The following is a 19,917-nucleotide window of genomic DNA, read 5'->3' as shown; positions in this document are numbered from 1 at the left end:
ATATGCAAGTATAATCTCTTACATTTTGAATAGTCTGACCATTATGAATTTTTACTTGCTTTCTTAATGCCAGAATATCACAAAGATGTTTTTTTCAGTATGTTTGCATGTCACATACAACACCTTAATAACAGTTAATATATTTTGGCTACAGTATGATAAAACATTCATTTCTTGAGGACTGGGAAATACAGTATTTACTAGTTCCCAGAGAAGTGTTTTTCACCATCTCATAAACTGTGGTCCAGGATAAAGACTTCGGGCTTTGTAGTGGCAGCTAGCTTAAATTTGTTAAACCAGACCGATGCCTTACAGGTCCTGACTGCCCTCTAGGTTAGTCTCCTTTAATGGAAGACTGCACTTTCATCTTTTTTTTCTCTGAGCTCCCTTTTGGGTTCCTCTCCAACTGCAGGGCACTGCCTCTGGTTCAAAACACTCCTATGTAATTTTGTGCCTCTTCAGGCACATCACAAGACTCGGAGTCAGGAGATCTCATGCATAAAGCTCTGGGATAGCCACCTGTGCCACTACTATCTGTCTACAGGGTAAGAACCATTCTTTGAAACCTGTAGTTAACAAATGCTACCTGTGAGCTAACAAAAGTTGTTAGTAAAATGGAGATGATCTAATCTGCAAGAGGCGGAAGGTGGAGCATATCCAACACACAAAAGCAAAGTCAAAATCTAAGTATTAGCATGTCAGCTGTGTGACGTGCCTGTCCCATCTCCCTCCAACCCTTTGTACCACAGGCATGCAAAGAGGGTGGGAGAGGAAGAGAATATTGTCTTCTGCTCAGCCTCTCCTGGAAAAGCTGGGGTGCTTGCTGCCAGTTGTGACTTGGAGCTGCTGCCCACCACAGTGAGGGTGTAATGAAACCACCTGTGCTTTCCTTGCTGCTTCTCCAGAAGGGAGAGGCCTGGAAGTGGCTTAAAGATGTCTTCAACCACACCTTATCACTCTACTGCCTTGATAGCATCTGCTAATTATCTTACTTGGCATTGTTAATTTTTTTTTTTGCTGCTTCTGGCTACTGCCTCCTGTAGTACACAAAGTGCCAGTCACATCTCCGCTTAGAAATCATTTGCAAAGGAAATCACGTTCCTGAACAGGTTCATCACTTCCCTGCCATATTGCAAGCCGCGTAAACTTGTTCTGTGCGCCCCAAGTTCTGCATATTGTCTTCCCTCATTGGACTTGTTCTTGTCTGATTGCTTCCAACCTGGATACAGTTTGTTTCACTAATCCTGGCTGTTATTTTTTACTGAAGAACAATTTAAATAAAGTTTATTTTTAGATTTTGAGGCATGCTTTTTTTCATGGGCAGTTCTTTGCTTACGGGAAAATATTTTCTTCACACTTTGTGAGAGATGTCCCCCCAAAATGCAGGAATCTCTGTGGTAACAAATGAGAGATAGTTAAAAAGTGTGTTTTATATCTGCTTCCGCCAGAGCACTTTCTTTTTTAAAAAAATTGTTATCACAGTACAGAGTTACTTGATGCCTCTCTTGTGTCTCAGTTCACAGCATGACACATTTCACCCAGTGGGGAATTTTTCTCCTTTCCTGTTCCGGTGTCACTTGTGTAACACCAGCAATGGGCCTTCTGATGTGTAAGAGGAACAGGGACAGCGGAGGAAAATAATGAAGACTGAAGAAAGTCACAACTGGAGCTGCTCAGACAAAGCTCTTAACTGAGGTGACACCTGGAGAGAGAGGACAATCTGTCTAGGGATTTGTTTTCCTCTGAAGTGATCTTTTAAAGGCTAGACAAGAAAAGTCCAGAAACAGTTGCAGGGAATTTTCTAGATTATTTCAACTTTCACTTATTAGATGGATATTTCCTTTGCCTCCATCAGTCTTCCTTCTCCCTTGTGGCTTTTACATCCGCATTATCCTCTTCACACCTTTCTGCATGGAGTCCCAGTCCCAGTCCCACAGAGTCTATGACACTTGTGGGACCTCTTTATGGTCCCAGGTAATATTTCTAGAAAAATCGCACAGCAATTCACTTGTTTTGCCAGCTCCTTTCTGCGCCACCGAGCCCTGCTTTGCCATGGCAGGAGGTACTGCAAGGCTGGGCTGCCATCGGCCGGGACTCATAAATCTCTATATTCCTCCTCTACCATAGGAGCAGAAATAGGCTGTTTGTGTCACTGTTGTTACATTCTTCAGGAGTTTTGCAGCAGAGATCACCTGGACATTGGGGAGCCACCCTTAAAGAGCAGCCTTACCTGGGTGGAACTGAAAGGATCAGAGCTTGAGCACGTGTCTGGTTAGGAAGGCGAACAGCCCTCCAGAAATGTAGTTTACTCTTCTATCCGTATGAGACGAAGGACATTATCTGCCTCTGGATATGTTTTTTTTTCAGTTTAGCTTTAGCCACTGGGATATACAAAAGGAATTAATGCAATCCTTCTTAACTACAAAGAGTAAAAATCCTCTTTTTTCCTTTCACTTTCTCACATTATTATGGAAATTTGTGCTTGCTTTGATATGAATGTGCATTCTGTAGGTTTAACTAGGAGAAAAATCATTTCTTGGCCCTTTCACTAACATCCAGTGCAATGTAAGTTTACTATCTTATACATCTTCGCTGTGGGGACCACAGCTTGGAGCTGCAAGGCAGTGAGCTTGATGATCTAATGCAGCTTTCCCACAGAGACTCATCCGCAGAATTATCCCATAACGTATTTCATTTTAAAATTATTTTCAAAGCACAAGTCCATGGAAACAACAAAAGAGGATTACACACTCCCCACACAAACAAATCGTGCCTAAAATGGCAGTGCGTCTATGTGAATAATTTAAAAAGGAAAAAGTGTTTCTTTTCTTCTTATAGAAAAGTTCTGCAAGCAGAAAGACAACACTCCAAATAGGCGAGAAGATTTTTGTAGGTAAAAAGTAAAGCTTTGTTAAAAATCTATCTCAGAATCAAAACGGTGTATTTCAGATTACCATAAATGAAATGTTTTTCTGGAGCATTCCCTGCTTTTTTATTATTTTATTTTATTTTATTTTATTTTATTTTATTTTATTTTATTTTATTTTATTTTATTTTATTTTATTTTATTTTATTTTATTTTATTTTATTTTATTTTATTTTATTTTATTTTATTTTATTTTTTCTAAGATAGTATCTCACCTTCACAGCCATTCCTGCATGGAGCTGTGAAAATTCGGAGTTTTGGTTCATTCCAATTTTCCCCTTTCTTTCACAAGCAAAAGGAAGATTTTCTCACTGCTTGGCCCAATAGATGCTCCAGGAACAACTGGGGACCAAGATCACTCGTGAGGAAATCCCTTGTTTCCCAGCCTCTGCACAACCCAGAGACTTCCCTGCAAGCTTGAGGGTTTAAGCCATCTGTAAATCCTGATGGCAACGTCTGCGTGAAGCTAACCGACTGCCAGAGGCCAGGCAAAGCACACACTGCAGAGAGCTGACTCCAACCCCTCTGCAAATATAAAGGTCTCTTTGAAGGCCCACCACGGAAAGTCCTGAAAGGCCAGTTGCCCGAGAATAACCACGAAGATTATACTAATCTGCAGATCACTAAAGAGTAAAACCCTAGTATTCAATTATGCTGGAGAGCACCTTGATTATGTTGTAATAGCACAAAAGTCAAAGCAGTTCCCACAGGCAGAGGCAGTTATGTGCCATATATACTCCACACCATGCCAAGAGTTGCTTTGTCTCTGCTCTTGCTGTAAGGTTTCTCTTCCATTCAGGACTTGTAAATCAATTTCCTCTTCCCATTCAAAACGAAGAAATCCACATTCCTGCATATTTTATATGACTATTTGCATTACAGAGAAACCAAGCACCTTGCAAATGGCATTTCCTAACTGTTTTTTTTTTTTTTTTGGTCTTGCTTCTTACAAGATTTCTTAAAGTACTTGGCATCTGCAAGCTGAAACTTCAGCTCTGTCCCACGCTGTATTCCTGTGACACAATTTCTGCTGCTGATTTTGTGGTGGTGGTGCAAAATCCAATATAAATTCTATCTTTGTTGTTGCTCTTCAAGCTTTTGAAACAGAAGTTTCACTTACATCTCCAGAAAAAAACAAAACTATGTCAGTCATCTGTTTTGTTTTTAAAAATGCTTCCTCTGATACAGAGACTTTCATACCATAATTTTGTTCTAAGATTCTTCATTTATTTTGAGGCATTAAGATCTTTCTTTTGTATTTATAAATCATAACTTCTTAATAAAAGAAGAAACTAACAGCTTGTTTGGAACTGATTCATATTTGTACTCAAAGCCCCCTGCCTCTGCTGGAGTTGTAGTAAACGAGCATCAGACCTTCCATTTTACTTCTCAGAGATGGCTATAGCGTACATCCTCTATCATAAGAAAAAAATATCAAAGGGTTGGAAATTGGGATGGGATCCAAGGTTAAGACTCTGCGATTTAGTGTGCAGACCTTGGAGATTTCTGCACTTTGCACAAGGACAGATATAAATCTTATGTAATCCTGCTCCAGCAGAGAGGCTTTGTGAAAGGACTTCTACAAATGAAGCAGCTAATTACCACCAAATATGTAGCAAACAAAGGAGTGAGAGTAAGCCTTTGATATATTGTACCAGTTCTTAGAGATCGTGACAAGCCAAAAGATCACAGAGGAATGCAGTTTTATATCGAAGATTATGGATATGGATCCAAGGACACAGTTCCATGAACTGATGAGATATGGGTTTGGCACATCAAGGTTAAAAAAGCTAAAGCCACGTTTTGCAGAGCTGGACCAGTATTGCATATCTCTACAATGCTATGGCTGAAACTTCCTCCACTCTCACAGTTCTATATTATGTGCGTGCTCTGTCACTTGAGTGTTCAGTCTCAGGCATTTCATTGCCTACCACCAGAGAAGACTCAGTCAGTCTGTTCAGCAGATTCCTTTAGCCTAGAGGGAAGAAATAGTTTTGCTGGCCTGGAACAACTCACAGGATCACATCACCCTGTGCGAGGGTAATGTCAAAATGTCATGGTGGTCACTAGCTGGGTTATCCCCCTCTTCCTTCCTACATGCTCAAGCACTTTTCATGACCCATTGTGGATTCATGTGTCCACTACTGAGTCCAGGCCAAATCTCACCCTCCTTTCCCAATCAGAGGAACACGTACAGCAGAAGTCCCAGCATGCTCTCACCACAAACCCATGTTCTGCTTTCCCATTACACCAATCATACCATGAGTCTTTGTTTCCTAAGAACCATTGAGACTTGTTCCTCTGCCTGTCCTTCCCTTCCAGGTGGAGATCTGGGGCAGACAGATAGGTCTGGTATCAGCAACACTGTCCCGCTCACCAGACTGTGGTATGGAGGAGAGGGGAGTTTTATCTCCCAGGAATTGCTGTGTGAACCTCTTTTATTCTCTTCCTCAGAGAGTTGGCATCTGGGAATGAAGACACTCAAGGAGCAGTCATTTTCTTTAAAGTTGCTGAGAATGTAGGCGCTGAAAGAATGCAAAAAGACTAAACAAAATGAATGGTCATGATCGTGGGAGTGGGACATCAGTCCACTACAGGCTTGGAGCCCTTCCAGAGTGTATTAGTGGCTAAGTGGAAAGCAGAATGCAAGAGACACCCAGCAATGCACTCCTTTGTGCATCACCATGCTAACACCATGAGGCGGCTGTGCTGTTGTCACCAGGTTAGGTGTGCTCACATTTCAGGCAGATCGAGTTTGTGCTGAGAGGTGACAAGCCATTCATAAATCCACTAACAATCACGCTGACACTAGGGGTTGTTATAGCGGATGGTGTACAGAGATCCTAGAAGTCTAGCAATATCTTGGAGTGTCTTACGGTTGTCTTTCAATATACAGGAGGTCCAGATTTGGATTCAGTTATACCAGTTCTTTCAGTTTTAAACTTTGCCTGGATCTGAACTGCTGTATAAGAAATGAGAATAGAACGCCTTTTTAGAAAGTGTTCCAATTTATGCAGGAAGGTCAGATCTGGTCTGGTGGCACCAGCCTCTGAGAAAATACAGAGCCCGACACCATATCCGGATAGCTTTTGCCCTGGGCATAGAATTCAGTTCTTGCAGGCCATGACTGTGAGAGCCCAGCTGACAGTCTGGTGCTGCTTCCATTTCCTCTAGCTTTCAGGTTGAATAAACATCATTAAATATAAAAAGTCAACATTTGTTTCTAGTCAGTTGCTAGTTATTTCCTTCTGCTGCCCTGGAAGGAAAAATGCAACTACTGAGAGATATGGATACACTTTATTAATTAACTTTTAAGTGCGTTTAAAAATAAAAGCCAAGAAACTGCAGCCTCGGGTAGAAATTGTTACTGTAAGGAATGAAACTATTTACAATAAAATGTAATAATAAAGCACAGACAATAATTAAGATAGAATTGTTTACTTGGGTACTTGCCTGCCATTTTATTTCATTTTGTAATTTTAGAGCAAGAAAAATATATTTTGAAAAAACAAAACAAATCAAAAAAAAACCTGTATAGACATTAGCAGTAAGGATGTTGTCAATTCCCTTTTTAGTAGTTGGATAACAAAAGTGTGGCTGCAGTTGGATACTGAAGAGTGGAGACAGATGGATACACCAAACACTTTTTCTGTGAGCATTAGATAGTTGGTACTTGTTGGAACTGAGTAAATACCAAGTACCTTAAAATAATTTTTAATGGATTTTCTCAGCATTTGTTTCTGCAATCATTCATGAAAGCAAGAGGCTTCTGTTTTGAAAATTCAAAGAAAGGAAGAGTTTTAAGAACATTTATGCATATGAGAGTTCACAAAATATCTTGTAAACCATCATTTTCTGCCATGGCATCAAAAAGAACTAGGTGCCCTTTCCAGTTTTATCATAAACCACTTTCTGCCTTCCATACTCTGAAACATAATTTTCTCTATAGAGTTGCCCTTAGAGTAGCCCCATAATTGAACCTGATTGTTACATGATATATTAAATGTATTCATTGTAAATATTTTAGATGGAGGTTTTTATTTTCTGTCATTAGATGGAACTATATCTGTTCCTTATCCAGAATTTTATTCCTGCTGGAAAGTCTCAGCCTCTGCTATTCTGACTTTTGGAATAAGTTTCATATACCTCTTTTTGTCTCACTGAAACTCCAAGTTTCAGCTCAGATCACCTTTTCCTACCACTCCACCCCCTGACAAAGAGTCCCTCCCCAGCTTTCCTGCAGGTCCCTCTAGGCACTGGCAGGCCGCTGTGAGGTCTCCCCAGAGCCTTCTCTCTTCCGGGCTGAACACCCCCAGCTCCCTCAGCCTGTCTTCATAGGAGAGGTGCTCCAGCCCTCTGAGCATCCTCATGGCCTCCTCTGGACTCATACATCCATGTCCTTCTTGTGCTGGGGGCCACACAGTGACTTTATCAGGAAAATCTGTTCTTCAAAGGTTGCATTGCAAAGAAATGGTAGCTGGTTGCAATGAGATGCCTACTGGGGAAGATGACAGCCTCTGGTACTGAATTCATCCTTCAATATGTCCTGTGCTTTGAGAGGTTTTTTTTTGCAGCACTGCTGTTAATGGAGAGAGAAAATAGGTCTCTTTGCTTTGAAAATCTCTGTTAAGGTAAATAATTGAACCAGCAATTCCTTTGTGAATGGCAGTCTTGTCTTTGAATTCTGTTTTTATTTTTTACTTTTATTTCTGACATGACTTGCATGCAGCTTTTGAACTTCCCTCGACCTCTGTTTTCATCAGCATCATTCCCTCCCAAGACTTTGCTGAAAGTTCCAGGAACCTGACCTTCCCCAGATGTCCTTCAGAGTATATCAAACCATCCCTTTTCATCGTCTGTAAAAAATGCATATTATATAAGTGAATTGAAGGTCTCAGTGAGAGACATCTTCTAAATGAGGATGGTAATGACCTGTGTCTATTTCACCAAACCATTTGGTGCTTGAGGGAGGATGAGAGCAGCTGGAGCTAAGGCCCCTGTATTTACACTGCAAGCAGCTGTGCGTTTTTCCTTCAGACATCATTCAGTCTATTCCCCTGAGCAAAGCATCCCCAACACAGGTGTTTCGAAGACCTCCAAAGTACAAATTGTTGACTTAGACCCATGTAATCCCACAAGAACGTGGAGCATGTTTAATGAGAATTTGTAATGGAGATTCTTCTACATCTAATTCATGTGGACCAGAGCTGCTCTGCATGCAGATCAAGCCAACGTGACTGGAGGTTCACTCTCAACCACACCAAACCAAAATGTTAATATAAGCACAGCCAAATCTTCCTGATGTATATTCAATTTGTTTACTTTAACTTGATTTAGGAATCGGGACAGCCCCTTTGTCTGTCTACATACTAGAAAATGCCTGTCCAAATTCCTTCTCTGCCTGCAAGGAGGTGAGATTACATGATATGTATCCGTGCATGAAAGCTGTATCAACCTAAATTGAATCCTTGCCACGTCAACAGGCTTTTAAGCCTCAGTTCAGTTCATGATGGAGTGAGATTGCCATCGGTATTTAGGAGAACTGAATCTGCAAAGTAGCATGTATTGTCCTATACAGCCAGTATTCAAAGAAGCATGGGTCTACTAGGAATGGCTTTATGCTTCACTAGATCAGAAAGCTAGCAAAGAGTGTGATGTTCTTTATAAATGTCATGACTGAGTAATTTATTAAAAAAAAATAAATAAATCCTTAACTATGTTGCAGTTAACGCCTGAAAAATATAAATAAATAAATAAATATACGACCTATCATTCCTTATGCTTTTTGGCTTTTTCCTCTCCTGGACAGTTAGGGAACAGTCTACATTGTAAATTTGATCTTGGTCTGAAGGTAAAAGTATTAGCACAGAGATCTGCTTTGCAGGTTTCATGCTGTACATGGGAATTGCTTTTATTAGCCTCAACTTTTTTATTTCAAGAGGAAGATTATTAGTCAAGAATTCTGAGGAAAATTACAAATCTTAATTTTGTGCCAATTGGATGTAATATAATAATTGTATTTTCATTTACATTTATAGGGGTGATTTATGCTGTTTATTGTGTGTAAAGTTCCTTTAAAGCAGATCCAATTACATTTTCACTGCTTTACTTGCCTTGTAAGTAAGAATCTATCCATACATCTCATTCTTTCCTTCAGCTAATGTTAAGTAGGTATCTGGTCTTGTAGCCATATCTGCTTTCATATACACAGTTACAGCTCCCAGTGACTTTAAAACCAGTACGGTGATTGGATCCTTAGGTTTTATCTCATTATTAAAACTAATCATGGGAAAGTTAACAAAAGCTGAGTAAGCGCTGAATCGTAAGATGGTGACTGTATCCTTACCAGCATTCCAGCCATGCCAGTATAGATGGCAGATTGGACCGCTGCTTTTCATTGGTTGTGGTTTTTAATTTTCCTTACTTACCAACTACAAAATACAGGCTTGGATTTACAGTCTGTAAAACAAAATAAAAGTGAGTGAAAACACTAATAATCCCAAATCAGAATGTACCATTAATGCAGACCTACTTATCTGATTATGTACTTGCTATTTGTTTAGGTTGCATCTCAAGAGACCAGCTCAAAAATGGTTAAGCACACAGCCAAGCAAGCCACATCTTTGCACAGAAATGTTATAATTCTTGTTAGCAAAACTAAATTATATTTATAAATTGCTCTGTCAAAAAAAAAAATCTTTTTACTACATTTCCCATCAAATTATAATTGTTGGAGTATTTGGTTTGAAGCTGCAAAAGAGGTTTATTGCTGCTTCCTGGTCCTTGAAATTCTCAAAGGGCAAGCATTCAATTATGGAATTAAAATGAAAAAACACAGATGGCCAGTGTTGATAACCGTACTAAAAGCAGTTAGGGGCCAATCCTGGAAACATTTACTTACTCAGATAGCTTATTCTCACGCAAATAGCTCTAGTAAAACAAAAGGGATTACAGATATGAGAAAGGACTGAAGTGCATAAATATCAGACAAGTAGCTAAAACCTGTAGCTATATGCATATTATGTCTAATTTGAAGTATCACAATACAGTCATACTCCTCAATCTTTTTACTTTATGCACATGTACTGATCTAAGATTTTCCTTTCTCTGCTACTAAAGTGATCTAAAGATGTGCAAAAGGGAGCAAATGCTTCTCATCAAATCTCTAGGTAATGGCACATTGAGACAGAGATAATCAATAAGATCAATTTTTATCTAATTTAAATTTTAATCAGTAGGAACATATCCTAAGATTTTATTGCTCTGAGATGAAATGAAATCCATAAAAAGAAAGAATACATGAAGAACATGAAATATTTCTATTGAATATTGGGGCAGTGTCAAACTGGAGATTCAGTGTGTAAGATTCTTTCATAGACTGTCCCCTTGGGGCTATAAATCAGAAGTGAGGGCAATCTTTTCTAATGTCAAGAGCAGCCATTAAACATCATTTATGCTGACGGTTCCCTTCACTGATCAGAGGACAATCTGGGCTTCATAGCCAGGCATGCAAAGAAATGCCCTGCGTTCAAATCTTCCCATGGAACACGTGCACATTTTTGAGAGGACCGTGCATCCATCAGGTTTTTTAAGACGTTTCCATTAGTAAATGACAAAAACTGATGGAATAGGTTTCTCCCATTCCTTCTCTCCCTTATCCCTCCCCCGCACCTTTTGTCTCGCAGTCTCCATCCCATTTGCTCTCTCTTTGTCTGGACTTTTTTGCCTTTACAGCTCCCCTTCACCTCTGTGCCCTCTTCCATGGCCTGTGTTTTCTTTTCTCTGTTTGCCTCTGTGTCTCCCACTGTTGATTTAACATTCTGCCTCTCTCCCTCACTCTTTCTCTCCCAGCCCATGATTTCTTCCCAGGCACTGTGTCAGAGAGGACTGCCACAGCAAAGTGATTCAGTTTTTCTAAGGTTTTTGATCACAGACTGGTCTTTTTAAAGACTATGTTTTAATGAATATACCTAGATATATATGCAAGCCTGTGTATGAGAATTGTTATATTGTAGACAAACAGAAAAAAGAAAGCTTCTGTCTGTCACTTAATCTATTTATACAAGCCATCACTGCTCAAGACACACTGCATTCCCGGAGCCCAGACCTCATCACTTCCCCCATTAATTACCTAAGAAAGCAGAAGCAGACTCTTGAGCATGCCCTAAAGGTCAGAAAAATGTGAGCAAAATCCCAAAGCTGGTAATAAATTCCCACTATCTACCAGGCTAAATTGGGTAGGATATTCAGGGGTGGACAGAACAGTTTGCTGCTGGGCTTTCCCATCCAGCTCACCATGTAGCTATAGCCGACCTCATGTACCTGTACAATTTTCATTATTTATGCATTTGGAACTCAGTTTCATTTATATAAAGCCTTCTTTATGTGATGAAAGAGGAGCTTGGAGTGGCTGTAAATTACATTCATATCTCAGGCTGATGTGGTGGGGCATTAAGAGCACAGTGGTTTCTGGCCTCCAGAATTCAGCACCAGCTCAAGAAGGAGTTGCCAGGAGCAGATGGGTGCCTTTCAGGTGAGCTGTATGGGGCTGGGTGAAAGATTAACTGAGGGAATTCTGTGACGCAGGCTACACCTATGATGAGATTGAATACTCATGGTAGACACTTATAAGAGTAAACATCCATTCATCATTACATTTTTTTAGATATTTATCTCTTTTTTATTATTTGCAAATAATAGGTACAGCACTTTTGCAGTAGTAGGTGGATAGATACAGTAATGTTGTTACCCTTAAACAGGATTAACATAAAAAATCATGAATAAATTTTTAATAGAAGGAAAAGCCATGTGAGGGACTGTCAATCTGAACATGATAGCTAGTTTTGTATTTATAAACTCTGATGTTTCTGAAGCAGATTTTGAATGGAAACTTCATGTTCATACCGAGGTCATTGATGAAATCATTGCTATTCTGGTACTGTGATTAACTTTACTCTGTGTCCTTCCCATTTGGCTGGAATCTGCCCCTATCCCTCCACCACAACCTCCTCTGTCTTGGAGGATTAACAATCTGGGAGACAGGAATACATGATAATGATGCTATTATGCTCTGAATGCTCTGTAAATGTTTTTTTAAGCAATAATAAAAATGTATGAGCACAACCAGATAACCTTGGAAAACCTCTCTTATTACATTTTAAACTTCACTGAAATGTGTTTTCTTTTTGTGTCAATGAAAAGAAATTTCTCAGAAGTTTAGGTCTAGATCAGGATTTCCTAAATTTGTAATCCCAGCAAGATATTCAGAATGGGTGGAATATTGGCTAGGGCAGCTTGACAAAATTCTGTTGTTGAGTAAATGTAACAGCACAGCCTCAAATAAAAGATTCTTCTGTGGCTGATGCAAGGTTTTGCAGACTGCTGGTGGCCTGAGAGGAGGAGAAGAGGTGGAGAGAGAGTGTTTTGAAACCCTTAAGCTAATGATAACCCTGATCTAGATCAGTTACAAAAACACAAAGGTCATACTCCTGTAAAACCTCCACATTGGAGTGAAAGAACATTCTGTCTTTGAAAACCAGGGAGAGTGTTACCATATAATTTCTATAAATACCACAAAAATATGTACAGCATGGCCTCCCAAGCAATTGTATCAGCTCAGATATGGAAACTGTGAGCTATAAACCCAAGTCTCGGGGTGGAGTGCGCAATAGGAACTCTTTATGCTGGCCTTACTACCAAGGAAAAAGAGGAAAGATGTAGAATTCTGTCCTAAAAATTGGGCTGCCCGTGCGTTTTTGAGCTGTGTGTATGTTTGGTTTAAGAACACACCATAATCAACCCGAACTTCAAATAAGAGTTTGAGAGGGAAGGTTGAAAATGTTTGTGTTTTTGCTTTATAACTTAATTAACATTTACGCAGGTCAGCAAAAGCAGAAAACATACATTTTTTTTTCTTTTATGTACATGCATGAACAGAAATTTACTGCTGCCTGTTTGTGAGTATAGCTGTATCCAGCTAACATTGAGAATATATTATGAAGTGGGTGTGGGAGTTTGTTTTCTGGGTGTGAAAGAACAAATAATACTCACCAAAATATAAATGACATCTCAGTTCATAAGTGTGCACTGAACACAGCTTCAACATTTATTATTTATTTTTGTTGTTGTTGTTGTTGTTCTGCTTTCCAAATGGGTCCTTTCCAAATTTTTCTTCTCCTTTTTCCACCTATTAATGTTTCATGGCTTTTCTTTGTTGCTCCTTGTCTCTTCTTTCTCTATATTTTTTCCACTCTGTCCAATTTCCTCCTTTTCCTCCTCTGATTTCTCATTCCCTCTTGCTGGAGGTATTCTTTTGAAAATACTACTACTACTATAGAGAAAAAAATAGATCCACACAACCATACATCCTTACCATTTTTACAAGTCTTTTGCTTTCTTCCCATAGCCTGTCTGTGTAATCACTGCACGTGTTGCCCTGAAAAAAGCCTGTGGGCTGCTGCTATTAAGCTGATGCCTGCGTACTGGTGAGCATGGTCTGCCATAGGCCTTTGCTAGCTGAAGCCACACAAACATTGAAGCAGAACAAAAGGTTGTGGTTCAATTACTTGAGAAACTAACCTTGGCCATAGTCAGTAGCTGTGCACACTCCCAAATGAACTAGCAAGCTGGAGCTGATCCATCACCTACAGTCAGCATTAAGACCTAGGGATGCAGACATAAGACGTGTGCAGAATTTACAAATGGAAAGGGAAAATGGATTTTAAAGATTAAATAAAACAGAGTAGGCATGGCATTTCTATACATAGTGCCATAAAAAGGGAAAGTATTAAGCAACAAAAGGAGAAGAAATAAGGGAAGGTCACTCTTCTGTGTTTTGGGGGTGTCGATGCACATTGCTGGCACCAGCCATAAAAAGGTTCTCGCAGGCTGGTTTCCAGAGCCCAGGGAGAAGTGCTTTGCAAGAGACTGAAGATAAATTAGTATACCCCCATTGTGCACATTAAAGCCCTTCCTTGATGTTCTGGAAAAGCAATTTAGAAAAGCCTCTCTGTCCCTTCAATGCAATCACAGGCTCCATAAACAGAAATTCCTCACGCATTGAAATCAATCTGTCTGTGTTACTCCTCCCCCATCGCAGACAGAGCAGTAAATCCCTATTTGGTTCCAGAAGCTGGCCTTGGAGAACTGCTTTTAGGGTCCTTACAAGTTCCAGTGTATTCATATTACATAAAAGTCAGTGACTCCAGGACTTTGCTTTTACTGCCTGACCATGGGGGAAACAGAATTCCCTGTCTGTAGTTTCTAGCAAAATTAGATAGCTATGTCTGTCTAACTACAGGAGGGAATCGGTGTCTTTCAGCCACAGACGTGGTGCTTTGTCAGTCCGCCTTTCCTTCCCTTAAGACCTCTTGAGGCTCTGCATCTTGTCATGCCTACCCAAAAGGCGGTCAATACCTTGTTGGCCTTACATTGCTTCACTGTGGCATGGCCACAGACAACAGCAACGTCGATAGAGATGGGGGACGGCTGCCAGAGCAGGGCTACTCTCCTCAGCCCATAACCTCGGCAGGGAGAAACACACATTTTTTGAGTTACGAAAGCCTGGACCCTGCTGATGGTAGGTATTTAAAAACTGCGTATCTTGATACTTGGGAGGGAAAACACAAGAAAACTAAACACACAGCCTCTTACGGCTGCTCACAGAGTAAAAATCATACAGTTCTTGCTTCACCTTTATTCTGGACAGACAGGCACACACAACCCATAGACAGTCTGCTGGAAAACTCCCAAATTCTTAAGGCAATAGGCAAGTTTGTCTCGAGCAGTATCAGATTAATCTGTCCCAAATAAAATAGAAATGAAAGCCACAGATGTTGACTGCCTTTTTAAAGGGAATTTTAGCTGCCAGCTCCCTAATTATATTTACATGTTTCTCTGCCCAAAATGCAAGTCATGGTACACTGGTGAAATAGGAATCTTTTGCATTCCAGAGGGTCCAGACATCACAGAAACCACCGTGAAAAGTTCACACGGCCGGTCAGCTCGTCCCATATGTCTTCAGCCAGGCACCGTGCGTGTGTGAACTGGGAGAGTCATCATCAGAGCAGCCCTGGCAGGAGGGCAGGCACACCAGAAAGTGTTCCAAAACACCACTGAGGGCTGTGCGGGTGTGTGAGCAAGGTGGTGTTTAAAACCATTAGCTGTCTTACATGAGTGTACTCACTGTTAACTGAGAACATTACAGTTAGGTAATCCCCACCTGAGCTGATTTTTAGCTGTCAGGTAAACTTTATTAGAGATACAGTGCAGTTCTTTCCTTGGCCCATTTTCCTGACACAGCAGCATTCTCTGCAGCTACTTAAAAATGGCAGAAATCAGTCTAAATTCCTAATATGATGAACATAAGCTCTTCATGTCATATATATATATATTACTTTCCAGGCTTGACCACAGGACCATTTAGCCTTCAGCCTTTGTTATTCTGAGAAAAGTCATCAAATACAGGGCTTAAATTAGAGAGGAGACAGAATCAAAGACCTGGATCCTCACCAGCACTCTGACCTTGGGCGTGTTTCAGTTATTTTCCAAGACTTTCAGCTGGGCCACTTTCTATACTCTAGACCAAACCCAAACCCTTGATCTGGACCTGCTGAAACTTTGCAAAGAGATTTACTTTCAGATCTAACCAACACAGTTAGAGCTTGCAAAGAACTGAAACCCAAGTTTGTTGGTACAAAATAATCACTTTGCGTGACTCCATTTTGGGGTGTTGGAAATGAGATAAAATTAAAGATCAAAGATCATGATTTTTTGAATGCAGATGCTTGAAACATTTTGAACATCCTGTTGTTCAAAGAGATATTTAGAGAGAACTACACCTCAGTGATGGTAGAGGTGGTAGAGAGATTTACACCTCAAATCACTTATCACTGTTTAAAAGTCTTCTCCACAGAACTGTTTAATGGTGGGCATACCTACTTGGGATTCATTATTTCACAGGGAAGTAAAGTATTTAATAACAGAAAAATGTCTGATTCTGTATATATTAACTCATCTGGCACATCCTGATGTATTTGAAAATCTAGTTCAATGTGTACAGCTCTATGCTTTCTGCTTTACCGATTTACCAGCAATACAATCTGTATTGTTCACTCAGAGATGTCCACTTAAGTTTTACCCTTGTGAAAATGGCAACAGAAGTGAAGCCCAAAGTGAAGTCCATCCTAAAGTTAAACCAGTTTTATTATTTATTTAACATTGATTATGTTGTCCATTACACTTCAAGCTAAACTTCATGTCCATAAAGGTCTGCAGTTGCCTTTCAGCGGAGAAGTCTATGCTTTCTTCCTTAAAATAGCACTGCACCAAGACTTTTGCTGTAACGCTCACTGTTTACTGCTCTTCCTCTGTCAACGGCTGTGCTTTTTGTATGAAAACAAAACATACGTTTTTCATTTCCTTAGAATAGCAAGAAATCTTTTTACAGAAACTGCCGCCTAAGCAAATTACAAGTCTATAATATTTCCATTAAGAGATCTTACTTTCCCAATGTTGAGTGCTTTTGGTGGTGTGTTATGGAGTCCAAAAACATGAAGTGAAAATTATTCCTGTGGCCACAGAAGCATTTTAGATTTTTCCAGTGAGGCCCATATCCAGGTCATTTAAATATGTTTGATTTATGTTTCCTTTTTCGCCTCATAAGTTACAGGGATATGAAAGAGATACAGATTTCTTTCTGAAGAACGTTGTCTAAATCAGAGCAGAATAACTTTTATAGGACTTATGTTACACTTTGCCTTAATGGGGAGAAATCGACACATCTGGATGGTAGGTGCAGCAGCAGACCACAACTATCTCAGTATCTTTATGGGATCATTGCTGGCCGATGCAAGTTAAAACCATTGCAGCTTTCTGATGGGGCAGGACACAGGGAAGAGAAGAGAGAAGCAAACCCTCAATTCCCAAAGTGATTCACATCACTTTTGCTCCCCACAATGGTCCTTCTTTTGGGAATGAAAGAACGCTTTTGGGCCCAACATTGAGAAGCAAGGCAACAAAAGTTTAAAGCTGTCTGTGGTAAAATGCACTACAGTGTAAAATATATGGCCTGAGAGCCTGATTTACATATGCATGCAATTAGGAAGCTGTTGGCCTTTTTATACACGTACTGTAGATCCATGTCACACTGACCATCGCACTCACTAGTCAGGTTTCAGTATAAATGCAGGTGCAATTTCACACAGTCATGTAATCACTAAATGACTTTTGCAGGTATTGTGGTTGTGTGTCAATGTCCTCAGAACTTTGTAAACTGCTTGGTTGTGTGCCTGCAGACTGCCGAGGACCAGTTCCCAATGTATGAGGCCTGTAACAATATGTGTGTGTATATCCAGTCACAGTTTTCTGCAACTGGTTTGCCACTTCCCATTTCACTCAGACTGAAGGAGTCAAGGGAGGGTCCTTGTATTTTATGAAGCTGAACAGATGTCACAGTGCAAACACCCCAGAGAGGCATGGTACACAGTACTGTATTTGCATTAGTTATCGGAAAAGAAAAAAAATCACCAAATCTGAGAGTCCCACTTGGACCACCTCCAGCTCCAAAGGAATGTAAGGATAAAGACAGAGTAAGAGTTTACTCAGGAAGAAACACAATCTGTCTTTGCATTACAAGGCTGGAAACAAGGCTACAATGAGTAAACAAAAAAAGAAAATCTCCTTCTTCACCAGCCTGTCCTTCACCTGTAATTCCTCCAGCCTACTCTGTACTGCAGAGGCTGGGGCACACATGCATGGCACCCACTGCCTCAGCAGCCAGGGGATCCCATTAGAGTCAGGCTTCTCTTCTGCTCCCCCAGTCACAGCACCCCAGCTCGACTGGTCCTTTCATGCCCCTTCATGAAAAGCTCCATCAGGGCTGTGATATTCAAGCACTGTTTGAGTCCTTCCCTTCCTGCCTGTCCTTTGTGATTAGGAAGGCCACTGTCTTACATTTTTCTCCAACCTCTCTTTCTCCAAACAGCAAAATAAACATAGGAAAACCCTTTTCAGCTCTGCCAGTTTTGCATGCTGCTATGTACTCTCTGTAAAACAGTTCTATCCTGTCTGGTGGTTGTAGTTTGCTACCAAAGATCTCACACGGGTGTGTTAAGAAGGCAGCCCCTGCCCCAGCTTGTTGCGAGAGGTCACTGTACAGGATGCAGGTTCAAGCTGGTCGAGTTCATTGCCCTGTTAGCACTGGGTTTGGAAGGAGAAAATAAGAAAAGAACAAAGCAGGAGCTGCATGATTAGACCTAGGGGGAAGGCATCTCTGCATTAAGGTTGGGATGGACTAATGAAAAATGGTACCCACCCATGTACCCACCCATGGTCATTAGTTCATTGGCAGAGCTGGGAAATTCAAGTACTCACACCTGGATTGGATTTGACACTAGTTGTGAAGGGAAGGGGAAAAGTCTGGTGAAGAGAAGCTGATTAGGTTGGGATGGGACTTACCCCAAGGGACCGCAAAGGGTTCAGGCTGAAGCTAGCAGGGACAGGCAGGGCGGCTCTGTGCTGACAGCGCAGCGGGGCTCGGATTAATCTCAGGGGAGCTCAGAGATAGTATTTCAGCTGTCAGGAGCTGACGAATTGGGCTGTGGTTCAGAGGTGGTGCTGAGCTAGGGGAAGCAACTAACAGCTATATTTCAGATTGGGGCTGGCTGTGCACACGTGGCCCACAAACCCGTTTGCTTAACCTTCCTGTTTGCCAAGAGTGAGTAGCCGGCTGGCCAGTCAGATTTCCTGTATCTCTGGGTCTCCTGGCTGGCTGTGAGTGCCTCTTTATCCACCCCTCAAGTTAAAGAAAAAAAAAAAAAAAGGAAAAAGAGGATTTGGAGGAGAAAGTGGAAAGCAGAACTAGCACGTGTTGGGAGCAGGGAAGGAGAGGTGCGAGCAGTCTTTTCTTAAACATGCCTAAAGATTTTGAGCCAGTGTTAGATTGTTAACCAGTACGTCCATTCAAGTGAGAAGTGAGTTAGGCACAACTGCTCGATGTACAGGCACAGTGCGTCTTCCAGGCCTGGTCCTTGGAAATGTGTGAATCACGCTGTGACAGCAAACAACCTTTCATTCTCTAGGCTGGATAAAAGTAACAGTGATGCATAAATCCATCATCTCTTCTGCCTCAAGAGCAGAATCAGGAGGAGAATCCACAACTTAATCTCAAATCTGTCTCTTCCAGACCTGTCTGACACGCCATCAATCTAGCTCCTGCTCCTTTCGCTCCACTGACACTCCTCAAAATATTTTTCTCCCTTGTTTTCCCTGCTCCGTCCTCCCCTGGCACTCCTCAGACTTCCCTGATTTTCCATAATTGCTCTGTGTGTTCCTGGTTCTCTCCATGCTCTGGTCATTGGTCTCTCCATCATATCGGGCTGATCTCTGTATTATTACCCTGTCTCTCTTTTCCCTACTTAGCTGTGGCTCAGCCCCTCCATTTCTGAGTCAAACTTGGTAGATGCTTTTCCCAACAGCTACACCTGCCTAACCAGTTCCCACCCACACTCCTGGTTGTGTCATCCTCACGCCTCCCTCTCCTTCATGCTAAAACAAGCGTAATGGTGTCACATGTGGTGTTACATGTCGGAGCTGATCAGCCAACTCCCGTACACTAGGAGCCTATGTGGATGTGGAGGAAAAGGCTCTGCCCATTGCAATTTGCCTCTGAACTCCTTGGGAATAACACGGGGGCAGTGCTGGGAGACGAACGAGTGCTGGGTGTGCTCGAAAACCACAGGCTTCACTTGGCTTCCTCCAGACAAATGCATTGCTCTGGGCAGTTTTCTGTGCCGTGGTGAGCAGAAACAGCCTCTCCTCGCCTGCTCTCCATGCTGCCTGCGAGCTGTGTGACAGGGACCATGCAGCCCAGGGTCTGAATTAACAAGCTTCATTAAAGGCAGGGCGTGCTGCATCAGCCTCACGCCACCCTCCCCTCTGCCTCACGTGCTCGTCCCACCACTGACATGGACAGAGACGAATTCCTCTCTCCC

At 41.3% G+C, this 19,917-nt stretch overlaps 1 long non-coding RNA gene across 1 annotated transcript; it reads right to left on the bottom strand.

Moving 5' to 3' along the window:
• Nucleotides 1-5,631: 5,631 nt before the first annotated feature.
• LOC125180548 (uncharacterized) lies at nucleotides 5,632-18,769 on the bottom strand. The gene is made up of 4 exons (XR_007159175.2): nucleotides 18,383-18,769; nucleotides 13,505-13,588; nucleotides 9,273-9,385; nucleotides 5,632-7,505 (listed from the first exon to the last, which is right to left on the bottom strand). It is a non-coding gene; the product is annotated as an uncharacterized lncRNA (long non-coding RNA).
• Nucleotides 18,770-19,917: the final 1,148 nt, after the last annotated feature.

Source organism: Anser cygnoides, chromosome Z (assembly GCF_040182565.1).
Source record: "Anser cygnoides isolate HZ-2024a breed goose chromosome Z, Taihu_goose_T2T_genome, whole genome shotgun sequence".
Classification (NCBI taxonomy): domain Eukaryota; kingdom Metazoa; phylum Chordata; class Aves; order Anseriformes; family Anatidae; genus Anser; species Anser cygnoides.
Note: the sequence above shows the minus strand (reverse complement) of the source record. Positions and strands in the feature narration are given on the sequence as shown.